The 25396-nt window shown below is 45.6% G+C and overlaps 2 long non-coding RNA genes across 2 annotated transcripts in view; one reads left to right on the forward strand and one right to left on the reverse strand.

Moving 5' to 3' along the window:
• Positions 1–25396, reverse strand: part of LOC122547362 (uncharacterized) — a 466533-nt gene that overhangs the window by 111846 nt on the left and 329291 nt on the right. The window lies entirely within an intron of this gene.
• LOC148149317 (uncharacterized) lies at positions 10696–22144 on the forward strand. Its single transcript, XR_015758091.1, has 3 exons — positions 10696–10762; positions 10949–11688; positions 21274–22144. It is a non-coding gene; the product is annotated as an uncharacterized LOC148149317 (long non-coding RNA).

The raw sequence follows: 25396 nt of genomic DNA on the forward strand, positions 1-25396 counted from the left end.
TATTGTGTGCAGTTTTGGTCTCCTTATCTGAGGAAGGAAGTTCTGGCTGTGGAGGGAGGGCAGTGAAGGTTTACCAGACTGATTCCTGGGATGACAGCACTTAGATCTGATGAGAAACTGGATCAGTTAGGATTATATTCACTAGGGTTTAGAAGATTTAGATGAATCACATTGGAACCTTTAAAATCCGAACAGGACAAAACCAGAAAAACACAGGAAGTATGTTTCTGATGTCTGGAGAATCCAGAACCAGGAATTACAGTTTAAAGAAAAGGGAAAGGTTATTTTAGACTGAGATGAGGAGACACTTCTTTAGCTAGATACTGGGAAGCTGGTGGGATATTCTGTCAGAGAAAGCGGTTGAGACCAAAACATTAAATGTTTTCCAGAAGGAGATTGGTATAGTTCTTAGGACTAAAGGGATTAAGGTTATGGGGAAAATGTGGGATCAGGGGACTAGGTTGGATGATCAGCCATGGTCATATTGACTGGCAGAGCCCACTCGAAGGGCTGAATGGCCTACTCCTGCTCCTAGTTCCTTTGTTTCTGTATTTGAGAGACTGTTCATAAACATGGAAACATATGGAATTATAGAGTCAAAGAGTCATCGAGTCCTACAGCACAGAGACAGGTGTTTTGATCCACACTGGTCCGTGCTGACCAAAATGTCCATCCATGCTAACCCCATTTCCCTGCACTTGGTCCATTCCTTTGGAGCCTTTCCTATCCATGTATTTGTCCAAATGCCTTTTTAAAAGTTGTTAATATACCTGCCTCAATCACTTCCACTCACCGCTAACTCTGTGTAAACAAGTTGTCCCTCAGGTTCCATTTTATTCTTTCCACTCTAACCTAAAACTGATGCTCTCTTGTCTTCAATTCCCCAACCCTGGGAAAAAGACTGAGTCCATTCACCCTATCCATGTCTCTCAAAGTCTTATACACTTCTAAAAAAAAACCCTCAGTCTCCTACACTCTCAGAAAAAAGTTCTAGCTTGTCCAACTTCTCACAAAAACTCAGACTGTTGAGTCCTGGCAACATGCTTGTAAATTTCCTCTGAACTCGTTCCAGTTTAATAATATCCTTCCTACAACAAAGTGACCAAATACTCCAAGTGCAACCTCACCAACGTTCTGTACAGTTGCAACATAACTTCCCAACTTCTATACTCAATGCCCTGACTGATGAAGGCCAGTGTGTCAAAAGCCTTCCTCACTGCCCTGTCAAACTGTGACTCAACTTCCAGAGAACCGTGTACCTGAACTCCAAGATCTCTCTGTTTCACTACAGTCCTTAAGGCCTTACCATTCACCATGGTACTCCCACCTCGATTAAAGTTCCTAAAGTGCAAGACCTCAGAATTATCTCTCTGAACTCATTTTGCCATTTCTCTGCCCATTTCTCCAGCTGATCAAGGTCCTGCTGCAATTTCTGATAACCTTCCTCAATGTCTATTGTAATGTCATCTGCAAACTTCCCAATCATGCCTTGCAAATTCTCATCCAAGTTATTGATATAGATAACAAAGAGTAATGGGCCCAGCACCGAGCCCCTCCATTAGACACTGGCGTCTAGTCTGACAATCATCCTTCCACTGTTGCCCACTGCTTCCTACCTCAAGCCAATTAGAGAAAAGTATTTGTCTTTGGTCAGGAATTAGTTTGGAGGGAGGAGGCAGAGAGGAGGGATAATGTCTATTGTAATGTCATCTGCATCTCCAATGCGGATAATGTGAATAGTGGTATCCCCAGGAATCTGTGCTGGGAGCTCAGCTTTTTATGATATTTCTCAATGACTTGGATGGAGAAACAGAGAGCCATACATCCAAGATTGCTGATCACACTGACTGAGGCAGCCTGGAGGAGGTTACAGAGATAGGGAGGGTGGAGGGCAGAGTAGGATTTGCGAACAAGGTTGAGAACTTGAAAATCAAGGTGTTGCTGAACCAGGAGCCAATGTAGACACAGGGTGCAGGAGGTTGGGGGAACAGGGAGAAAGTGAGGACTGAAGATGCTGGAGATCAGAGCTGTAAAGGTGTTTCTGGAAAAGCGCAGCAGGTCAGGCAGCTTCCAAGGATCAGGAGAATCGACGTTTCGGGCATGAGCCCTTCTTCAGGTTGGAGGAACAGGACTTGATGCAAGTTTGGATACAGGCATCAGAATTTGGGATGAACTGAAGTTTATGGAGGGCGATTGCTGTTATGTGTGCCAGAACAACATTGGAATTGTCATGTTTGGAGTCCCACAGGCATGACTGAGATTTTCAGTGGCTGGTCTGTATAATATGGAGGATATGGGGCTCAGATCATTCGCAGAGATGTGGCCACGATTGTAAAGAGTCTGGTTGTGCAGCAGACTCCCAGGGAGAGGGATGGAATTTGTACCAGGAGATGAAGAGGATGGCTTTTATCTTCCCAATATGTTTTACAGTGAGTCTGGGCTCCTCAGTCCTGACTGCTCTGAGCTGCTGTGATTGTCACTGATTGGACACTTATTATTAGAGATTCTGACCACAGCAGAAAGCCCCAGTGTAAAAAATAATTGCAAAGACTGTCAGATCACAAGGTTGAAACTTCACCAAGAGAGGAAGTGAAAGAAGGAGCTCAGAGCAGCTGGACGTTTGTTACTGAGATGGGAGAAAACTGTGAACTGTCTGCACTCCCTGGAATCTGACAGCACAGGAGGCTGGATATGGGATTTTTCTTTTCAGAAACAGCACAGTGATGGAAAAAAGGACAGTCACTCTCTCACAAACACACACGCCTGCACTCAGAGATCAGAAACAGAATCCAGCAGCAGCTCTGTCTCCAAGCTGTGAAACCTGTTTGTTCCCTCATTCAGTTTTTAACTGGAGGATAGACCAAGCAGGGGAGGCAACACAGTGGTATGTACATTCATAAGGGAGTTGCCCTGGGAGTCCTCACAATTAACTATGGAACCCATGAAGCCTCATGACAGCAGGTCAAACATGGGGAAGGAAACCTCCTGCTGATTACCACAGAGCACCACCCTCCCCTCCAACCTCAACTAAGCAGTCAGTCCTCTTCCATGTTGAACAACACTTGGAGGGAACACTGAGGGTGGGAATGATGCAGGATATACCCTGAGTAAGGCACTTCAAAGTCCACCATCAAGAGCTGCTCAGAAGCATTACTACTGAGCAAGCTGGTCAAGCTCCACCTGATTCAGCTGCTAGACAGGACTTGGGGCATGTGGTGAGGGAACCAACAAGAGGGAAAAACATACTCACTATCACCCTCACCAATCTGCCTGCTGCTGGTGTATCTGTCCATGACAGTATCATAGAACATAGAACATAGAAGAATACAGCGCAGTACAGGCCCTTCGGCCCTCGATGTTGCACCGATCCAAGCCCACCTACCCTACACTAGCCCTCTATCCTCCATATGCCTATCTAATGCCCGCTTAAATGCCCATAATGAGGGAGAGTCCACCACTGCTACTGGCAGGGCATTCCATGAACTCACGACTCGCTGAGTAAAGAACCTACCCCTAACATCTGTCCTATACCTACCCCCCCTTAATTTAAAGCTATGCCCCCTCATAATAGCTGACTCCATACGTGGAAAAAGATTCTCACTGTCGACCCTATCTAAACCCCTAATCATCTTGTACACCTCTATCAAGTCACCCCTAAACCTTCTTTTCTCCAATGAAAACAACCCCAAGTGCCTCAGCCTTTCCTCATACGATCTTTCTACCATACCAGGCAACATCCTGGTAAACCTCCTCTGCACCCGTTCCAGTGCCTCCACATCCTTCCTATGATATGGCGACCAAAACTGCACACAATACTCCAGATGCGGCCGCACCAGAGTCTTATACAACTGCAACATGACCTCAGTACTCCGGAACTCAATTGCTCTACCAATAAAAGCCAGTACGCCATATGCCTTCTTCACCGCACTATTTACCTGGGTGGCAACTTTCAAAGATCTGTGTACATGGACACCAAGATCCCTCTGCTCATCCACACTACCAAGTATCCGACCATTAGCCCAGTACCCCATCTTTTTGTTACTCTTACCAAAGTGAATCACCTCACACTTCGCTACATTGAACTCCATTTGCCACCTTTCTGCCCAGTTCTGCAGCTTATCTATATCCCGCTGTAACCTGCCATATCCTTCCTCACTGTCTACAACTCCTCCGACTTTCGTATCATCCGCAAACTTGCTCACCCAACCTTCTAACCCCTCCTCCAGGTCATTTATAAAAATGACAAACAGCAATGGTCCCAAAACAGATCCTTGCGGAACACCGCTAGTGACGGCACTCCAAGATGAACCTTTGCCATCAACTACTACCCTCTGTCTTCTTCCAGCCAGCCAACTCCTAATCCAAACCTCCAACTCACCCTCAATGCCATGCCTCCGTATTTTTTGCAGTAGTCTACCATGGGGAACCTTATCAAACGCCTTACTAAAATCCATATACACCACATCTACTGCTTTCCCCTCGTCCACCTCCTTAGTCACCTTCTCAAAGAATTCAATAAGGTTTGTGAGGCACGACCTGCCCTTCACAAAACCATGCTGACTATCCTTGATCACATTATTCCTATCCAGATGTTCATAAATCCTATCCCTTACAATTCTCTCTAAGATTTTGCCCACAACAGAAGTGAGACTCACCGGCCTATAGTTACTAGGGTTATCCCTACTCCCCTTCTTGAACAAGGGAACCACATTTGCTAGCCTCCAATCTTCTGGCACTACTCCTGTAGACAACGAGAACATAAAAATCAAGGCTCATGGCTCTACAATCTCCTCCCTTGCTTCCCAGAGAATCCTAGGATAAATGCCATCAGGCCCAGGGGACTTATCTATTTTCACCCTTTCCAGAATTTCCAACACCTCTTCTCTACATACCTCAAAGCCATCCATTCTACTTAATTGTGACTCAGTACTCACATTGACAACAATGTCCTGTTCCTGATTGAATACTGACGAAAAGTATTCATTCAGTGTCTCCCCAATCTCTTCAGCCTCCACACGCAACTTCCCACTACTATCCTTGACTGGACCTATTCCTACCCTAGTCATTCTTTTATTCCTGACATACCTATAGAAAGCCTTAGGGTTTTCCCTAATCCTACCAACTAAGGACCTTTCATGTCCCCCTCCTTGCTGCTCTTAGCTCTCTCTTCAGGTCCTTCCTGGCTACCTTATAACTCTCAATCGCCCCAATTGAACCTTCACGCCTCATCTTTACATAGGCCGCCCTCTTCCATTTAACAAGGGATTCCAATTCCTTATTAAACCACGGCTCCCTCACACGACCCTTTCCTCCCTGCCTGACGGGTACATACTTATCAAGGACACTCATTAATTGCTCCTTGAACAAGCTCCACATATCAATTACGCCCTTGCCTTGAAGCTTACTTTTCCAAGCCACACATCCTAAGTCGTGCCTCACCGCATCATAATTTCCCTGCCCCCAGCTATAACTCTTGCCCTGTAGTGCACACTTATCCCTCTCCATCACTAGAGTAAAAGTCACCGAATTGTGGTCACTGTCCCCAAAGTGCTCACCTACCTCTAATTCTAACACCTGGCCTGGTTCATTACCCAGAACCAAATCCAGTATGGCCTCACCTCTTGTTGGCCTATCTACATATTGTGTCAGGAAACCCTCCTGCACACATTGGACAAACACTGACCCATCTAACGAACTTGAGCTATAGCTTTCCCAATCAATATCAGGAAAGTTAAAGTCCCCCATAACAACCACCCTATTACTTTCACTCTTCTCTTGAATCATCCTCGCAGTAAGAGTGACCACTGCACAGTCCGTCTGGTGACAAAATCCCATCTTCACATTGAGAATACCTTACATTTTGTTCGGTAAGAGATACAGGATGTCAGGAAGAACTTTGTTTTTAGCAGCAATTGGTAATGACGTGGAAATTAGTGCCCATTCAGGTGAGGCAGGTGAAGACACTCAGTGATTGCAATGGCAGATTGGATGGGCTCTTGATGGAAATAAACCTGCAAGGCCCTGGGGGTCGAGGAGGGGAGGGGGTGGGACTGACTGGATTGCTCTATGAAATGACAGCATTTACCTGACAGGTTGTATGTTCTCCCCCTGTGCTGGAAATAGGTCTAACTCAATGAGGGGTTCACAATTAGAGAGTTTGGATGCAGTAAATACAGGACAGATTGTTTCACCAGGCAGGAGGGTCAGTAACCAGAGGGCACACATTTCAGAAAGGGTCTGAAGAACAAGAGAGAAGATAGGAACATTTTTATCCAGCGAGTTCATGATGACTGTCTGCAAGGTGAATGGAAGTGGATTCAACAGCAACTTTCAAAAGGGCATTTGGAGAAATAGCTGAAAAGGAAACAATTGCAGGATTATACAGGAAGGGCTGGGTAAATGGGACTCATTGGACTCATTTGACTGTCACAATCGGCCCAGTGATTTCTGGCTGTGTTGTATAAGAGCTTACACACACTTAGACTCACCTTTACACAAAGACTGGGAGAAACAGACAACCCAGTTTACAGAAAAGTGTTTTCTCAAGCAAAATGCTCTTAAACCAACTCAGGGAACAGACCAGACTAGATTTACCAGAATAAGTCAGCAAATCAATGGCAAAGCAACAGTGAACCAAAAGTGATGGAAGTGCACAGTATATTCAATAGCACAGCCATCAAGAGGGGGAGGGATGAAGGGCAGGAGGTCAGAGAGCACGTTGTAGGGGTCTGAAGGCTCTGCTGTCAATAGTGGGATGGAGGAAGCAGCAATGGGCAGGACACCAGAGACAGAAGATGGAAGGGGGAGTGAGGGAATGTGAGTCTGCAGCAGGACACAGAGTGAGGGAGGAGGGAGGAGGGAGGCCATGGAAGCAATTGGCTGGCAGTGAGGTTGTGGGTCATTCTGGAACAACACATGGTAAGACAGGGAAGAGACCACTACATACCGGACAAGCTGGCATTTATGGAATGTGGTTCAGGAAGCTGGGAGAGGATATTGGAGTCATAGAGTTAGGAGGTGGGACAAGCAGAAATTAGGGTTTCTGTGCAGAGACAGACAATGTGATTGAGATTGAAATAAGAGACATATGTGGTGGACACAATGTCGGTTTTGCAGCTCAGATACTGGACAATCCAATGGGAAGGAGGCCCATGTTGACTGGTCCTATGGGAAGGTGGCCCATGTATACATCATCATAGAGTCATTGAGGTTTCCAGCATGGCATCAGGCCCTTCAGCTCTACTCATCCATGCTGACCAAGTTTCCAAAACTGAACTAGTCCCATTTGCCTGTGTTTGGCCCAATCCTCTCTAAATCCTTCCTATCCATATTCCTGTAAAAACGTCCTTGAAATGTAATAATTGTACTCGCCTCTACCACTTCCTCTGGCAGCTCATTGCACATACACACCATCCTCTGTGTGAAAAGGTTGTCTCTCCGGCCCCTTCTAATTCTTTCCTCTCTCGACTTAAACCTATTCCTTCTAGTACTGGACTCCTCTGCACTGGGGAAAAGACTTTAGCTATTCACCTTATTTATGACCCTCATGATTATATAAACCTCATGATTATTAAGGTCACCCCTCAATCTCCTGCATTCCCTGGAAAACATCTCAGCCTATCCATCCTTGCCTTATGATTCAAACCTTCCAATTAATCTTTATTTTACCCAAACCAGTGTAATAACTTCCTTCCTATAGCAGGGTGAGCAGAAATGTACATAATGTCCAAATGTGGCCTTCCCAATGCCTTGTACAGCTGTAACATGATGTCCCCGCTCCTGTACTCCCTGTTTTGACCAGTGAAGGTGAGCGTGCCCAATACCCTCTTCACCACCCTGTCTATCTGTGACACCACTTTCAAGGAACTATTTACCTGTACCCCTCAGTCTCTCTGTTCAACAACACTCCCCATGGCTCTACCATTAATTGTGTAATTCCTGCCCTGGTTTGTCTTCCCAAAATGCAACTCCTTCCATTTATCGAAATTAAACTCCATCTGGATTTGTTGACCCACTGGCCCAGTTGATCAAGATGACATTGCACTCTTGAATAACCTTCTTCCCTGTCCACTATTCCAACAATTTTAATGTCAGCCACAAACTTCCTGACCGTTCCTACTATTTTCTCATCCAAATTGTTCATATAAATGATGAACAACAGTGGATCCAGGATTGATTCTTCTGGCAGACGGCTGGTCACTGGCCTCCAGTCTGAATAACAACCCTCTCTTACCAGCCTCTGCCTCCTACCATTAGGCCAATTTTCTATCCAATTGGCGAGCTCTCCCTGGATCCTATGTGATATAATTTTACTAAGCAGTCTACCAGGGGAACCTTGTCTAAGGCCTTGCTAAAGTCCATGTGGACAGAGTGTACTGCTCCACCTTTATCTATCTCCGTGATTACTTCTTCAAAAACTCAGTCATCTACTCGTCTCCATTGGAAACTCCAGTGAATAGGAGGCCCATGTTTACTGGTCTCTGTTGGAGGATCCAGTTAGAAGGAGATCCATGTTTACTGGTCTCTGTTGGAGGTTCCAGCAGGAAGGAGGCCCATGTTTACTGGTCGCTATTGGGTGAGGGGTCAGTTCCTTTCTGTTGTAACTGTGTGATAGTCCAACCCTCATCCCAGTGAAATAGCCTGACTCAGAGACTCATCATGGAAGTGGAAGGAAAGGGAAAGGGATTGGAACATGTTGTGAATGTACAGGATGGGTCAGTGGGTCAGAGTCTGTCCTGTCCCTCCAGCTCACACTGATGGCCTGAGGATATCCTCTCTCTGCTGGGCCTTCATGGAATGAGGTTTGTGTCCAAACCAGTCCCCAGTGAGAATAGGCCAACAGCACAGAATTGCCTTTCTTTTGACAAGAATCTGTCCGTCTTCCTGAGCGAGGCCAAACCCTGGTCAATGTGGGAAATGGGGAGTTACTCCAGGAAAATGCATCCTTCTGGGGTAAAGGGTTAATGTCCATTAGTGGTGCAGAGCAGAGGGAGATTTATCCTGCATTCAACTGTCACCACCCAGGACACTGTCAGAAAGAGAGAGAAGCGAGACAGAGAGAGAGAGGGAGTGTGTGTGTGTGTGTGTGTGTGTGTGTGTGTGTGTGTGTGTGTGTGTGTGTGTGTGTGTGTGTGTGTGTGTGTGTGTGTGTGTGTGTGTGTGTGTGTGTGTGTGTGTGTGTGTGTGTGTGTGTGTGTGTGTGTGTGTGTGAGAGAGAGAGAGATATGAGTATGGTTAGAGACAGAATGCCAGAGAGGGAGGGAGAGAAACTGTAGATTGGGATGCAGAGAGGGAGGGAGAGAAAGAGAGGGAGGAATAGAGAGGGACAGATAACATTTGGTTGCTTTCAATTATAGCGAGAGATGGAGCGAGTGACGGAGACAGAGAAAGATGCAGAAATAGAGATTATGAGACGGAGTGAGGAACTGGGAATGAGTTGGAGGGAGTGGCTTTGAGACAGAGAAAGAGAATAAGAAAGAGATTAACAGTGGGGGAGAGAGAGATAGAGGTAGAGAGAAAGAAGTGTAAGGTGTGAGTCAGAAAGGGAGATATAGAGAGAGAGATAGAGAAAGAGAGAGAGAGAGAAGAGGACAGGTCCTGGTCACCACATTCTGGGAAGGATGTGATTGTACTTGAGAGGGTACGGGGAGATTTCCCAGAATGCTGCCTGAATGTGAGCTTTGAGATAAGATGAGAAAGGTTGGGGTTGTTTTCCTTGGAGCAGTGAAGGCTGAGAAGGGACCTGATAGAGGGGTATAAGATTATTTGGGGCAGTGATAGTGTGGGTAGGAAGGCACTTTTTACATGAGTAAAGGACTCAGTAACCAGGGACCGAGATTGAAGGCAACACAGACATGGACACACAGAAACTCGGAGCTGGAGCAGGCCATTTCGCCCTTTGAGTCTGCTCTGTCATTCAGTATGATCATGGCTGACCCTCTCTCTCAAAGCTATATTCCTGCTTTCTCCCCATTCCCTTCATGCTGTTAAAATGCAAAACAATTATCTCTCTCTTTTTCTTGAATATATTCAGTGGTAGAGAATTCTACAGGTTGACCACCCTCTGAGTGAAGAAATGTTTCCTCATCTCAGTCCTAAATGGTCTATCCTGTATCCCACTGAGACTGGGTCCCCTGGTTCCAGACTCGCCAACCAGGGGAAACTCCTCCCTGCCCAGCCCTGTTAGAACTTCATATGTTTCAATCAGATCCCCTCTCATCCTTCTGAACTCGAGTGAGTCCAGGCCCAGTCAAGTTGGAGAGCGAGAGGGGAATTGAGGAAAAATGTTTTCACCCAGAGGGTGGTGAGAGTCTGGAACTCACTGCCTGAAAGGCTGGTTGTGTCACAAACTCTCATGACATTGGAGCAGTGTTTAGATATCCGCTTGTGTTGCTGTAACCTCCAGGGTAATGGGCCAAGAGCTGGAGGATGGGATTAGTGTCATCAGATCTTTGTTTAACAGCACAGATACAATGGGCCAAATGGCCTCATTCAGTGCTGTTCACATCAATGACTCTCTGAGACAGTGAGAAAGAGACAGAGAGAGAGAGAGAGAAGAGGAAGTGTGAGGGGCTGACGTGGCTCTCTCTGCCTGGTGCTATTTACATACTGAGGAACACCCAGTCAGACTCATACAGGCTGCAGCTTTATAAAGCAGAGCCCAGTGAAGGGAGAGTTTATCAGGAACCAGGCCCAGGGACAGGAGCACACACCATGATTTCACACATCCAGCTGATCTGGCCCCTGGCATTCTGTGTCGCAGGTACAAATCTCTCTCCTTCCACCTTGAATCTTTAGCTGCTCTCCATTTCACTCCAATTCCACTGACTTGTGATTGAAGGAAAAAAGCTGAAACCAGAGGAAAGCTCAGTGTCTCCAACAATCTCTCATTTGACAGGCTCTTTCTGTGACAGTTCTGACTTCACTGTGTTTCTCTCTGACCCCTCAGGTATCAGTGGGGACATCACCATGACCCAGTCTCCCCCGGTGCTGTCAGTGGGACTGGGCCAGACTGCAACCATCACCTGTACGGCCAGTCAAAGCATTAGCAGCTACCTTGCTTGGTACCAACAGCGAGAAGGTCAGAAACCCTCTCTCCTGATCTATTATGCAACATATCGAAACACAGGAGTCTCCGATCGATTCACCGGCAAGGGCTCAGGGACCAGTTTCACCCTGACAATCAACAACGTTCAGAATGAGGATGTCGCTGACTATTACTGTCAGCAGGGTAGCAGCTCCCCCTACACAGTGTTACAGAGCCGTACAAAAACCTCAATAGGCACAGTCCCACTGCCTGTACTGACACATCCAGTTACATATAAATGTAAATGAACAAACTAACCCATGCTGGATTGTCACTGTCCACTACACACCCCAGTCTCTGTGGTGTCCACCATTTACTGAAGGCCTCAAGTTTCCCTCTTACACTCCATCGCCACACGTGAAGAACAGCTGCAAAACTTAACATTGAAAAATACATTTGACAAACCGCCCGAGCCCAGCTGGACACAACCCAGAGAGACAGAGACAGAAAGACACATGAATGAGGGAGAGAGAAAGAGAGTGAGAGGGAGAGTGTGAGAGTGAGTCAGAAAGGGAAGCAAAGAGCAGAGATTTTTGTACACCCTCTGCACTGGGAGCTCTCACTGTGGCTTACGTTCGGGAAAGGAACCAAGCTCCGACTGAGTAAGTAAACGTCAATCCTCCTGTCAATACTGAAACACACTTTCTAAAACACAAATGCTGAATTGTTGAAGGTATTAGTGAGAAGCTGCAGTGAATGAAATAGTTGATGAAGGAGCACTGTGTCTAACAGGGTATCCAGCTGTATTTCTTTAGTTCCATTGTCCCTTTCAGCAGCAAGATATAAGTCAATTAGTTTAACTCACCGTATGGAGGAGCTCTGTCCATTTGCAGACTGTGGGTCCCATTCCTGCAGCATGGAATGAAATCAGTGCGTAGCCTCCTGCCAGTCTCAGTGTGTCGGACACGGGCAGAGTTTGATGTGAGCTCTGGCTCCCTGTCCCAGTCTCTGATCTCACTGACCTCAGCAGCAGCAGCAGCACAGTGAGACACCGAGCTCCCACCTTCCCCAGCTTTAACTCTGCTCAATCACACAATCACAGAGTTGTTACAGTGCACACGGAGGCCGTTCCGCCCATCCTGTTTGGACCGGCTCTCCGAATGAGCAATTCACTGAGTGTCATTCTCCTGCCTTCTCCCTGTCACCCTGCACATTGTTCCTTTTCGAATAACAGTCTCATTCCCTTTGGAATGTTTCAATTGAAGCTGCCTCCACCACACTCTCAGGCAGTGCAGTCCTCACCTTAACCACTCACTGGCTGAGAATGTTTTTCCTCATCTCACTTTTGATTCTCTCACTAATTACTTTAAATCTGTGCCCTCTCCTTCTCAATACTTTCATGAGTGGGAACATTTTTTCCCTATTTCCTCTGGCCAGACACCTCCTGATTTTGAATTCCTCAAACAAATTTCCTCTGAGCCTTCACTTCTTCAAGGAAGACAGTCCAAACTTCTCCAAAGTTTGTTCATAATTGACTTTCCTCATCCCTGAACCTTGTATTGGAATTTTTTTACCCCATCTCCAAAATATTCACATCCTTCATGAATTATTCCCCTTATCTATTCCCGTAGTCCCATTTGCTTGCATTTCGCTAATTCCCCCAAACCGTTCCTGTCCATGTATCTGTTCAAATGTCTTTTAAATGTTGTTATCATACTCACCTCTACGACTTCCTCTGGCAGCTCATTCAATAAACACATCACCCTCTATGTGAACGAGATGCACCTCAGGTCCCTTTTGAATCTTTCCCCTCTTGCTTTAAACCTCTGCTGTTTAGTTTTGGACTCCCTTACCCTGGGGAATAAACCTGATCTAGTCATCTTATCTATGCCCATTATCATTTTATAAACCTCTAAAATGTCATCCAGCAGTCTCTGACCTTCCAAGGGAAATAGCCCAGGCCTAACCAGCCTCTCCTTATAACTCAAACCCTCCAGTCTCGGTGACATCCTTGTCATCCTTTTTACACCCTTTCCAATTTAATGACATCCTTCCAATAGCAGGGTGACTGGGAATGGGCCTGACCAATACCTTGGAGAATCGTAACAACTCCCCCACGTAATGCTCTGACCGATAGAAGCAATTGTACCAAATGCTTTCTTCACCACCCTGTCTCCATGTGACACCAGTTTCAATCCTCTATGTGCCTCCACCCCTTGGTCTCCCTGTTTGACAACACTCCCCATGGCCCCACAATTAACTGTGTTAGCCCTGGCCTGGTTTTTGTACCAAAATGTAACACCTACTTATTATCTCAATGTGTAATGTAAATGTACTCTCAAATAGCCTTCTTCACTGTCCATGAAACTACCAATGTTAGTGCCATCTGCAAACTCACAAACCATGTCCACTATATTCTCATTCAATTTGTTTCTATAAATGAAGAACAATGATGAACCCAGAACCAATCCTTTTGCCACATCTCTGGTCACAGGCTTCCAGTCTGAACAACCATTATCTACCACCACTCTCTGTCTCCAACCATTAAGCCAACTTTGTATCAGTTAGCTTGCCCTCCCTGGATCCAACTTGATCTAACTTACTAACCAGTTGTCCATGCAGCACCTTGTCAAAGGTCTTGCTAAAGTCCATGTAGACAATGTCTACCACTCTGCTCTCAGCTATCTTCTTGGTCATGTCTTCAAAAAACTCAATCAAATTTGTGAGACATGTTTTCCCACTGACAAAGCCTTGTGGACTATCCTTAATCAATCCTTGTCTTTCCAAATGCATTTCGATCCTGTCTGTCAAAATCCCCTCCAACAACTTACCACTATCAGACTCACCGGTCTATAATTCCCAGGGTATTCCTTGCAGACCTTCCTAAATATCAGCACAAAATTAGCCATAGTCCAGTCTTCCAGCACACCACCCGTGGCTGTTGATGATACAAACATCTCACCAAGGGGTGTCAAAGTCTCTTCCCAAGCTTCCCACAAAGTACTGGGATGAAGCTGATCAGGTCCTGGGGATTTATCTACCTTTATGAGTTTAAAGAACAGATTACTGCACCTCTTCTTCTGTAATATGGACTCTTCTCAAGACATCAACATTTATTTCTCGAATTTCCTTCACTTCGATGTCCTTCTCAACCATAAATACTGCAGCAAAATATTAGATTTGTAACTCATTCATATTCTGTTTCAAAATAAAATATGAAAATTCTAAGAGTGAGACGTTTGGAGGTGATCGATGGGATATGATCCATGGTCATGACTTTACTCTGGATTGTCCTTTGTCCTTTTCCACTGTCTCCCTAAACCTTGTGATCCAATTATCACTCTTCCCTAAATGTCCTCCCACTGACACTTGATCTACATGGGCCTCCTCATTCCTAAGATCCAGGTCTGGCAGAGCTTCCTTTCTGATTGGAATGGGAACACACGGCTGGAGAAAATTCACCCGAGCACACTCTCACAACTCTGGCCCCTCTCTGCCCTTCACACTGCTCCGATTTCATTTTATATTCTGATAATTAAAGTTACCCAAATGTGTGCTGTGAATTTCTTGCAGATTTCTTCCTCTCCATCCTTCCCTCTCGTTGGTGACCGACAGACTGCACTGAACAACCTGATTGCACCTTTTTTGTTCCTTATCTCAAACCAAATCCATTCTGCCCTTGACCCCTCTGGGACATCCTCTTTCTCCAGCTCTGCACCGATCTTAACCAATCCCACACCTTCTTCCCCTTTTCCTATCTTTATTGAACACCTTGTATCCAGGAATATTTAACACCCAGTCCTGTCCTCATTTGAGCCTCATCTGTAAGAGCAACAACACCAGACTTCCACTTGGTAATATGCATCTGTAACTCCCTAATCTTACTCCCCATACTCCACGCAGGCCCATACATGCACACAGTCAGTTGAATTTAGAAATTATTACTCTCTCCCTCACTGTGACCCAGCCAAATAAGTTACTATTCCTTACTTTAGAGTATCCATCTCTTGCATGATTCTGTTTTCCTTGGTGTTCCTCCCTGATATTTCCTCCTGGTTCCCACAACCCCCCTTCCATGTTCATTTAAACCCTCTCCAACAGCACCAGCAAATCTCCACAAGGAGCTCAGTTCCTGCTCTGTTCAGGAGCAACCCATCTGGTCGAAAGAGGTCACATCTCCCACAAAGTCATTCCCAATGTCCCAAGAATCTCAAACGCTCCCTCCTGGACCACCTTTTCAGTCTCAGATACACCCTGCCTTATCCTTCTGTTCCTATCCTCACTTGCATTGGTCACTGGGAGTAGTCCAGAGATTCAGAATTTTGAGCTCCTGTTGATAATTGCCTCCAGAGCTCCTTAAGTTCTGACTGCAGGACCACATCCCTTTTCTCCCTCTGTCACTGGGACCACGACTGCTGACTGTTCCTCCTCTCCCCTCAGGGTGCTCTGCAGCTGCTCAGTGACATCTTTGACCCTGGCACCAGGGAGACAACACACCATCCTGGATTCCCATCTGCAGCTGCAGAAACACCTATCGATTGCCCTCACTCTCAAATCTCCTCTCACTATCGCTCTTCCAGTCTTCCTTGTGCCCCCCTGTACAGCTGAGCCCCCCATGGTGCCAGGGACTTGGCTCTGGCTGCACTCCCCAGATGAACCATCATTCTCATCAGGATTCCAAACTGAATCCTGGTTGGACAGTGGGATGCACTCAGGGGATTCCTATACTCGCGGCCTGGACCTGTTGGACTGTCTGCTGCTCCCCCATTCCCTCTCTCCCTGCATACTCTGAAGCTGCAGAGTGACCACATCTAGAAACGTGCTCTCCACAGAGCTCTCAGCCTCACGGATGCTCCACACTGACACCAGCTGCTGCTCAAGCTCCGAAACCCAGAGCTCCAACTGCTGTCACTGACCACACTTCCTGAACTCATGATATTCCAGGAGATGGGAAGCATCCTGAAGTTCCCACATGGAACAGGGTGCACACTCTCACCACTCCCTGGTTATCCCTTGATGAAGTTCTGATGACAAACAGCTCCAGCTGGGCTCAAATCCAGGCCTTTCAGTGTTCCAGGGTTTGGCAGAGTCTGTTCAAAAGACAATATGATAACAGAGCAGAATTGGGCCATTTGCTCCATCATGTCTGCTGTGCCGTTGGTCATGAGTGATGTGTTTCTCACGACCATTCTCCTGCCTTCTTCCCATTATATTTGATTGCCTTCCCAATCAGGAACCTATCAATGTCCGTCCGAAACACACTCAATGCCTCCACCTCCACAGCATGAGTTCCACAGATTAACCACCCTCTGGCAGAAGAAATTCCTCCTCATCTCAGTCCTAATGGATTATCCCTAAATTCTGTGGCTGTGTCCTCTGGTCCATGTTTCTCTTACTGGTGGAAACATCTCATCCCCGCCCACTCTATCCAGGCCTCTCAGTATTCTGTAAGTTTCAATGTGATCTCCGCATATCCTTAAGAACTCTATCAAGTACACATGCACAGTCCTCAATCTCTCCTCAACTGACCAGGCTGTCACCCCCATGGTCATTCTCATAAACCTCCTCTGATCTCCCCCAATGCAGGGTCATTCTGATAAACCTCCTCTGGATCTCCCCCAATGCATGCACATCCCTCCTTAGATACAGGTCCCAAAACTGTTCACAATATTCCAAATGCAGGTTGGCCAGAGTCTCATACAGCCTCAGCAGGACATACCTGCTCTTATATTCTAACTCAGTTGAAATGAATGCTAACATTGCATTTGTCTTCCTAATTGCCAACTGAACCTACATATTAACCTTAAGTGAAATCTGAAAGAGGACTCCTAAGCCCCTTTATATTTCAGAATTCCAAATTTCCCCATTTAGAAAACAGTTTGAGTCTCTATTCTTCCAACCTAAGGGCATAACCTCATACTTTCCCACTTTGTATTCCATCTGTCACTTCTTTGCCCACTCTCTGAGTCTTTCCATGTCCTTCTGCAGCCTCCCTGCTTCCTCAACTCTCCCTGTTCCTCCCCTCATCTTTGTGTTATCAGCAAATTTAGCAACAATGCCATCAGTCCCTTTTCCCAGATCGTTAATATATAATTAATTGTTACATGAATAGCTGAGGTCCCAACACTGCCCTCTGCTGAACTGCACAAGGCACCAGCTGACATCCTGCAAAAGACCCATTTATTTCCACTCTCTGTCCAAACCCCGTGGGCTCTTATGTTGTTTAGCAACCTCCTGTGTGGCAACTTGTCAAAGGCCTTCTGGAAACCCAAACAGATCTCCTTTGGTTCTCCTTTGTCTAACTTGCTCATTGATATTATTGCATATAATTCCTAGCTTTTCCCTCTCGAACTGCAGGGTGAATTCTATCACATTATGGTCACTGCCCCCTCAGGGTTCATTCACCTTCAGCTCCCCAATCAGAGCTGCCTCATTACACATCACCGAATCCGGAATTACCTGTTTCCTAGTGGCTCTACCACAAACTGTTACAAAAAAAAAGCATCTCGCAGACATTCCATGAATTCCTTTCCTTGAGATCCATTCCCAACCTGACTTTCCCAGTCCACCTGCATATTGCAGTCCCCATGATTATTGTAATAATCCCTTTCTTACATGCATTTTCTATCTCCTGATTTATTTTCTGCCCCACATCCCGACTACTGAGAGGAGACCTGTACATAATTCCCATCAGGTCCTTTGCTATTTTGTGGGTCCTGAAGTTGACTCACACAGATTCTATGCTTTCTAAATCCATATTTCCTCTTGCTGTCGATGTAATTTCAGTTCTTCCTGACAGGGTAAACCTGCTCCTCCCTCACCCTACTCCCACCCCCTTCACATGTACCTCTCATTAGAAACATAGAAAAATAGAAAATGGCTGCAGGAATCGGCCACTCAGCCATTTGAGTCTGCACCACCGTTCAATACGATTATGGCTGATTACCCAATCTCATTATCCTATTCCCACTCCACTCCCATATCCCTTGATTCCACAGGTTCACAACATCGGAATAACTTAACCCTTAATCTTCGACTGTGACCCCCAGTTTTGGAATTTCCTAATATCAAGAACATTCTTCCAGCATCAAGCCTGTCAAATCCCATCAGGATTTTATGTGTTTCTGTGAGATTCCTCTCATTCTTCTAAATCCCAGTGAGGACAAGCCCAGTTGATCTAGTCTTTCCTCATATGTCAGTCCTGCCGTCCCGGGAATCAGTCTGGAGAACCTTCGCTGGACTCCCTCAATAGCAAGAATGTCCTTCCTCAAACTAGGAGACCAAACCTGCACATAATACTCAAGCTGAGGCCTTAATTCCGCAAGACATCCTTACTCCAATACACAAATCCTCTCACTGTGAAGGCCAGCATGCCATTAGCTTTCCTCACTGCCTGCTGCACCTGCATGCCCCCTTTCAGTTACTGTTCCACCATGACACCCAACTCACATTGCACTTCACCTTTTCCTAAACTTTCACCATTCACTAATAATCTGACTTCCTGTTTTACCACCAAAGTGGATAATCTCACACTTACCCAAATTATATTGCATTTGCCAAGTATTTGTCCACTCAGCCAGCCTGTCCAAGTCACTCTGCAGCCTCTTAGCATCCTCCTCACAGCACACATTGCCACCCAGCTGAGTGTCATCTGCAAATTTGGAGGGATTGCATTCAATTCCTTTGTCCATATCATTTATGTATATTGTGAACAGCTGGGGTCCCAGCACTGAACCCTGCGGTACCCCACTCATCACTGCCTGCCACTCTGAAAGGGACCCATTTATTCCAACTCTCTGCTTTCTATCTGCCAACGAGTTCTCTCTCCATGTCAATACATTACCTCCAATACCATGAGGTTTAATTTTGCTCACTAATCTCTTGTATGGGACCTTGTCAAAAGCCTTTTGAAAGTCCAGAACACAACATCCACTGGGTCCTGAGGGAGGGTCACTCAATCTGAAATGTTAACTTCAATTGTTCTCCACAGATTCTGCCAGACCTGCTGAACTTTTTCATCAATTTTTGTTGTCCATTGATTCAGCCTTGTCCATTCTCCACTGATCACATCCTCAAAACCTTCCAGAAGATGTGTCAGGCCTGATTTCCTTTTAGTAAATCCATGCTGACTTGGACCGATCCTGTCACTGCTTTCCAAATGCTCGGTTACTGTATCTTTAATAACTGACTCCAGCGTTTTCCTCATGTATAATTCCTCATTTTCACTCTCCCTCCTTTTATTAAAAAGTGGGGTTACACTGGATACTGTCCAGTCCACTGGAACTCTGTCAGAGTCGACAGAATGTTGGAAATGATCAGCAATGTGTCCATTATTTCTACACCCACTTTCTTAAATACTCTGATGACTTGCTGGCTCCTGGGGACATATTAAGTTTTGATACCATCAGTCTCCCCAAAACCATTTCCTGACTAACAAGGATTACATTCAGTTTCTCCTTCACACTTGACCCACTATCCCCTCACATTTCCTTTCAATAGGATGTACATCCTTGGATATTTAGTTCCCAGCCCTGATCCCCTTGCAGCCACATCCCTGCACTACAGGCTCATTTACCTTGTTTCATATACTCGATGCATCTAGTACAACACCCTCAGTCATACACTGACTGCCTCCTTCTCATAGTTATCTCCTTTAGAAATCACAGAATCCCTACAGTGTGGAAGCAGGCCATTCAGCCCAGATTGACCCTCCAAAAAGCACCCCACCCACCCTAAATTTCCATGGATAATTCTCCTCTCCAAAACAGCTTTGTGACAATGGGAGGAAACCCAAGTAGACACGGGGAGAATGTGTAAACTCCACACAGTCAGTTGGAATTGAGTCTGTGTCTCCGGAGCTGTGAGACAGCAGTGCTAACCACTGATCCACCATTCCACCCTGCGGTGCCTCAAGTTCGATTCTTGATCCTTTCCATACTCTCGATCCTATTACTTGGTCTGGATACTTTAATAACTTCTCCTGAGCTCCTACCTTCTTTAGTTAGTTTAAACTCCTCACAAACTTGATTTCCCTTTGGTTTGTGTGGTACCACTTTGTCTACATTATTCCGAATGGTTCATGTGTTAAGAGACAAAACTTTTAAGCTTGTTCTATATTGTTCTTCCCTGCACTTTTAAGTTTCCTCTGTACAATATGACATTCACAATACTCTGTCCCTTTCCTTTTATTTTCTGGTAACAATCAATCCCATCACTAACCAGTAATCCTATTTTCTCCTTTAACTTTCATTTTCTCATTTTCTATCGAACTGTTCTAGTTACTTTCTCTTTGAATCGTATTCAGGCTGATACTTATTCCTGAACAAACATCACTCAAAAATGTTCGTGGTTCACTGTTGCTTGTGGGATCTTGCTGTGTACAATCTGGCTTCCACATTTCCTACATTACAACAGTGACCACATTTCAAACAAGTCCCACACTGTCTGCAAATATCTTTAGGACAGCATGGATCTTTCTTTTCATTGGATGAACTGGGAGTCTTTCAGATGTGAAAGATGATGTTCCAATATTGCACAGTCCTCCTCCTGAACTACAGTTACTGATATATATGTCCCTCTCTTTTGTGAAAACAGACCAGAAGTTTTCATGAGGAACCATTGCTCCATCTTCCACCACTGCACACAAGTTCCCTTCCTGCTCTCGAATGGGCCTCATACATTCCTTCATTCTCTTGTTCTTTCTGTGATTATAAAACATCACTGGGATTTCCCTGACTTCATTTGGACACATTTCATCCTGTTAGCTCTTTGCTTTCCTCAGGTCCTGGTAAATTTCACCCCTGCATTTTGTCTTTCAGCCACTTTTACCCAATCCCTGCCCAGTTTAGTAAAATGGTTTGTTCCCAAATGAAAACTTTTACACTTGCCCCATGGTTCTCCATTTCCATCCCGACTCTCAATCTCACTGAGTTCTGATCACTGTCACTGAAATGCTCCCCCATTGAGAGCCCTTCTAGCTGCCCACATTCATTCCGGAAAGAATGATCCAAAACTGCCCCTTCTTTTTCACCATCACCCTCTCAGGGGCAATTAGGGATGGGCAATAAATGCTCGCCCTGCCAGTGACACTCACATCCCAAGAGCAATTTTAAAAGGCCCTGTCCTTTTATGGGGTCTGTTAGGTATTGAATACAAATGTTCAAATGGATTGTTTTGCCAGTGAATGTTCAGAGTTTTTGAAATCCCTTTGAATGGCAGGGATTAAAATTGTTTGTCTTGTCTTTCAGGCCGTGAGAACTCTCAGCCCAAGCTGACCCTGCTGCCACCCTCCCCGGAGCAGGTCAATGCCAAGGGCACTGCCACCCTGGTGTGCCTTGCCAATCACTTCTATCCTGATGAGCTGGAGGTGCAGTGGAAGAAGGACGGTGCAGTCATTTCGGACGGGGTTCAGACCAGCAACTACCTGCGAGCTTCGGACAGCACCTACAGTGTCAGCAGCCTGCTGACTCTCTCTGGGTCTGACTGGGAGTCCAACGCTCGGTTCTCCTGTGCCCTCACCCACGTGACCCTCCCCTCTCCCCTCAGCAAGAGCATCAGGAGATCAGAATGTGTGGAGAGGGTTTGAGACAAGTCCACAGAGGAGACACAACTTTAAATAGAACACGGCTGAGCTGGCAGGACAAAGGTCATTGTCAGCACTGAATTTCAACTCTCTTCCTTCTTGGGATTGGCTCAGTGACATTTCTGAGGTTCAAGGGTGAAGGCAGGTCATTGGGATCATCAAAAGGAAGCTCTACTCCGTATCAAACCCCGTGCCGAACCTGTCCTGGGATCGTTTTATGGGGACAGTGATGACTTGTGATGCCAAGTAAAACCTCTCGAAGATGCTGAAAACTGTCAGCTGTACAAAACAATGTGAACCTCTGAAATTTCTGCTTCAGTAAACCAGATCTCCTTCCTGCTCAGCCGTCAGTTCGAATTTAAGCTTCTGTCACTCCTTTAAGGGACAGGATTCTCAGGTTATTGAGAAAATCTCCACAAGTGTTTTCCTCAAGCTCCATTGTGGCTGTGATTTTGAGCAGCTTCCTCTGTCTGGGCTGTTAATTGCAGTCTTTTTTCTGTCAATGTAAATCTGGAAAAGGGAATAAAGATCAAGAAGATTCAGTCTCTGTCTCGTGTGTGCTTTGGGAATAGCCAGAGCTACTGGTAACCCTGCATTGATGAATATGATCGGCAGCATCTTGTTACTCAGAATAACAATTTCACAGGTTTTGGGAAATAAATATTCCTTAAATTAGACTTGGGTTTTCTTCACTCTTAAAGTGCGATGCATTGGTCCCGTGTGTCTCTGGAGTCAGATTGAGAATGTTAAATCTGGGGAGTCTGGGAGTCACGGCTGGGGAGGGCAGTCAATGATAAACTGGTTCCACTTTCTGCTGCCATATTCTGTAGCCCCTGGGGCCATCTCAGTGAGAGTCATCCAGGGCTCAGGGTGGATTACAGAGCAGATCATTGGCCTGATTGTTGCGTTCCTTAGTCCACATGTGACTCCAGTAATCTCATTCTAGAGCTTTAGTATCAGTGGGAACCAATGGGGTGAAATCTTATCCAAACAGACCCTCACACAGCGGGGAGGCTGCTGGTGGCTCAGAAACCCCTTGGATTCAGTCCCAGATTCCACTGTGGCTCTTTCATTCAAACACAGCATTAGCACACTGACACCATATTCAGAGGGCAATCCTGAGATGGGGCAAGTTTGGTTCTTGATTCCAATGTGAGGAAATGGGGGCTGGGTGTGAAATGTCTAGTCTGAAACTGGTACTTTATAATGAAGAATTGAAACTGTTGTTAGAATAAAGTCGTGTTGATGGGAGTGAGGAATATCTCAGTTGTCTGTCTCCAGAATCCACACACTACACACACATCCTTCTGTCAGACCCTGAAGGCAGAGAAACTGCTCCTTGACACTCTATATTTCTCTATCTTTCCCAGAAAAGGTGAAGTATTCTCTGCCTCAGTGATTCCCTGGGACAGGACATTTTAAAAAGGGCTGTGGGAAGGGAAATGTTGCCTCTCAATGACAAGCCAATGGAAGGATGTGGAGCTGGCTCTGTGAAATGTTAGGACACAGAGGATGACATCAGAAGCAATTCACTGTTGTCGCTCTCTCCTTTGAAATTGCTAAACTGGTAACAATTACTTTTTGCTCACAATTTGTTCTCTCGAATTTGATCCACTTGCCTTTCTTACTTTGCTTTTTTTGACTTCAGTCTGTGGGTAGTTCCATCAAAACCCAATCTCCTCACACTCATCCTGGTCCCTGAAGAGATTAGAGACAAACTGCAAATGCTGGAATCCAAGGTTGACAAGCAGGAGGCTGGGAGAACACAGCAAGACTGGCAGCATCAGGAGGTGGAGAAATCGACGTTTTGGGTGTAAACCTTCTTCAGGAAGTGGGGTGGGTGGGAGCTGCAGATAAAGGGAGTGGCCTGGGCAGGGTGGTCAGGTGGGGATAGGTGGAGACAGGTCGAGGGTAGAACATGGTTGGTCGAAGGGAGGGATAATTCTGGATTCATCTCTCCCATCGACCAATCAGGTCATACTCTCTATCTTTCTCAACCTATCCTCACCTCACCACCTCGCTCCCACCCACCCCTTTATCTGTAACTCCCCTGACACCTACCCTCCCCCTTCCTGTGGAAGGGTTACACCTGAAATGTTGACCCCTGAAGAGATTAGACGAGGTTATTTCATGGAATCAAACCATCGAGACCATCAATCCTGAAAACAGATTCCAACATTGAAGACCCATTTTCTGGTTGCACATGTAAAGTCTCTTTCAGGCTGAAAGAAGGAAGCTTTTGATTGAGAAATGAGTGAGCTTAACCCAGATCCTGAACAACAGCATTTCAGAATGGAGTGATATAAATCAGAAACAATATAAATACAGGGCATCTTATATACTGCAGCTCGCACTGAGTGCAGCCAGCATAGAGGGGAATGCTGGGAGGTTTGGTCAGTGTGGGAGTTTGGTGAACTCGGGGAAGGAGTCCACCTTTGCTTTTCCAAAGTGATTTGGAACTGTCACTTCAGCTGCTGGGAGCCTGCACATGCACTTGGTTTGAATGAAACAAAATGGGAAACAGGAAAATAGGAATCTGGAAATTGTTTCGTATGAGGGGCTGTATAAATAGACTGCTTCAGGACATGTCCATTAGGGGAGGTTAATAAATGGAAAGTACTGAAACTTTAAAACAGAGACTGAAGACAATTACTGGTCCAATGAAGGAATGGATATTTTTCAGTTGTAAGTAAGATCAACATTTCTTTATTGCATTGAAATGATTCAGGGTAAATACATCTGCAGTGAATGTATAAAACTACAGGAACTCCCACTCAGGGAGTTTGGAATGAAAGCTGAATTGAAAAAGCAGTGATATATCAGGGAGTGCCGGAGATACCTGGAGACTTAGTTCCAGAAGGAAGTTATAGGCCTCAGGACTGCACAGTTCAATTCCATGTGTAGTAAGGGGCAGGAGGGTATGACCCATGAGGGAGGCAGATAAGGAGTTGGAGAATACTGTGGGACAGGAAAACCCCTCACTCTTCTAAACCCCAGTGAGAACAAGGCCAGCCTTTCCAATCTTTCCTCATCACACAGCCCCCTCATTCCAGGGATCAATCGGGTAAAACTCCTCTGAACCACCTCCAATGCATTTATATTCTTCCTTCAATAAGGAGACCAAAACTACACGCAATACGGTATTTGAGATGTGATCACATCAATATCCAGGAATAACTGAGACATCACAGTCTCACTTTCTGGTCCCGAATCACGCCTACTCTTAATTTTCCCAGCGTTTTTACTGTCCATCTTTAATTGTCCTGGACAAGATGGTGCTGAGCTGCCTTCTTCAACCGCTGCAATCTGTGTGCTGGAGGTAGACTCATAATGTCCTTAGGAAGGGAATTCCAGGATTCTGACCCAGTGACGATGTTTCCAAGTCAAACTGGTGAAGGCTTGGAGAGGAACTTGCTGGGGTGATGCTGCCCTTGTCCTTCTTGATTCAAGTAATCATGGGTTTAGAAGGTGTTGTCTCAGGACCTTTGGTGAATTTCTGCAATGCATCTTGTAGAGAGTACACACAAATGTTACTGAATGTTGGTGTGGAGGGAATGGATATGTGTGGAAGTGGTGCCAATCAAGCGGGCTAAAATTTGATAAACAAAATTTAAATAAAATAATATAAGACAACCTAAAATGAAATAAAATAAACTGTTGCTGCTTTTTTGATAAAACATCACTGAACCCCAAATATTAACTCCTCCCTTTTACATGATAATGAGGAAAGAACTCTTGTTGGTGCAGTTTTTTTAAAATCATCTCAGAATATTCAAAGCTGTGAGCAC

Source organism: Chiloscyllium plagiosum, unplaced genomic scaffold, assembly GCF_037043375.1.
Source record: "Chiloscyllium plagiosum isolate Xiang-an unplaced genomic scaffold, Cpla_swu_hap1 HiC_scaffold_9, whole genome shotgun sequence".
In the NCBI taxonomy this organism is placed as follows: Eukaryota; Metazoa; Chordata; class Chondrichthyes; order Orectolobiformes; family Hemiscylliidae; genus Chiloscyllium; species Chiloscyllium plagiosum.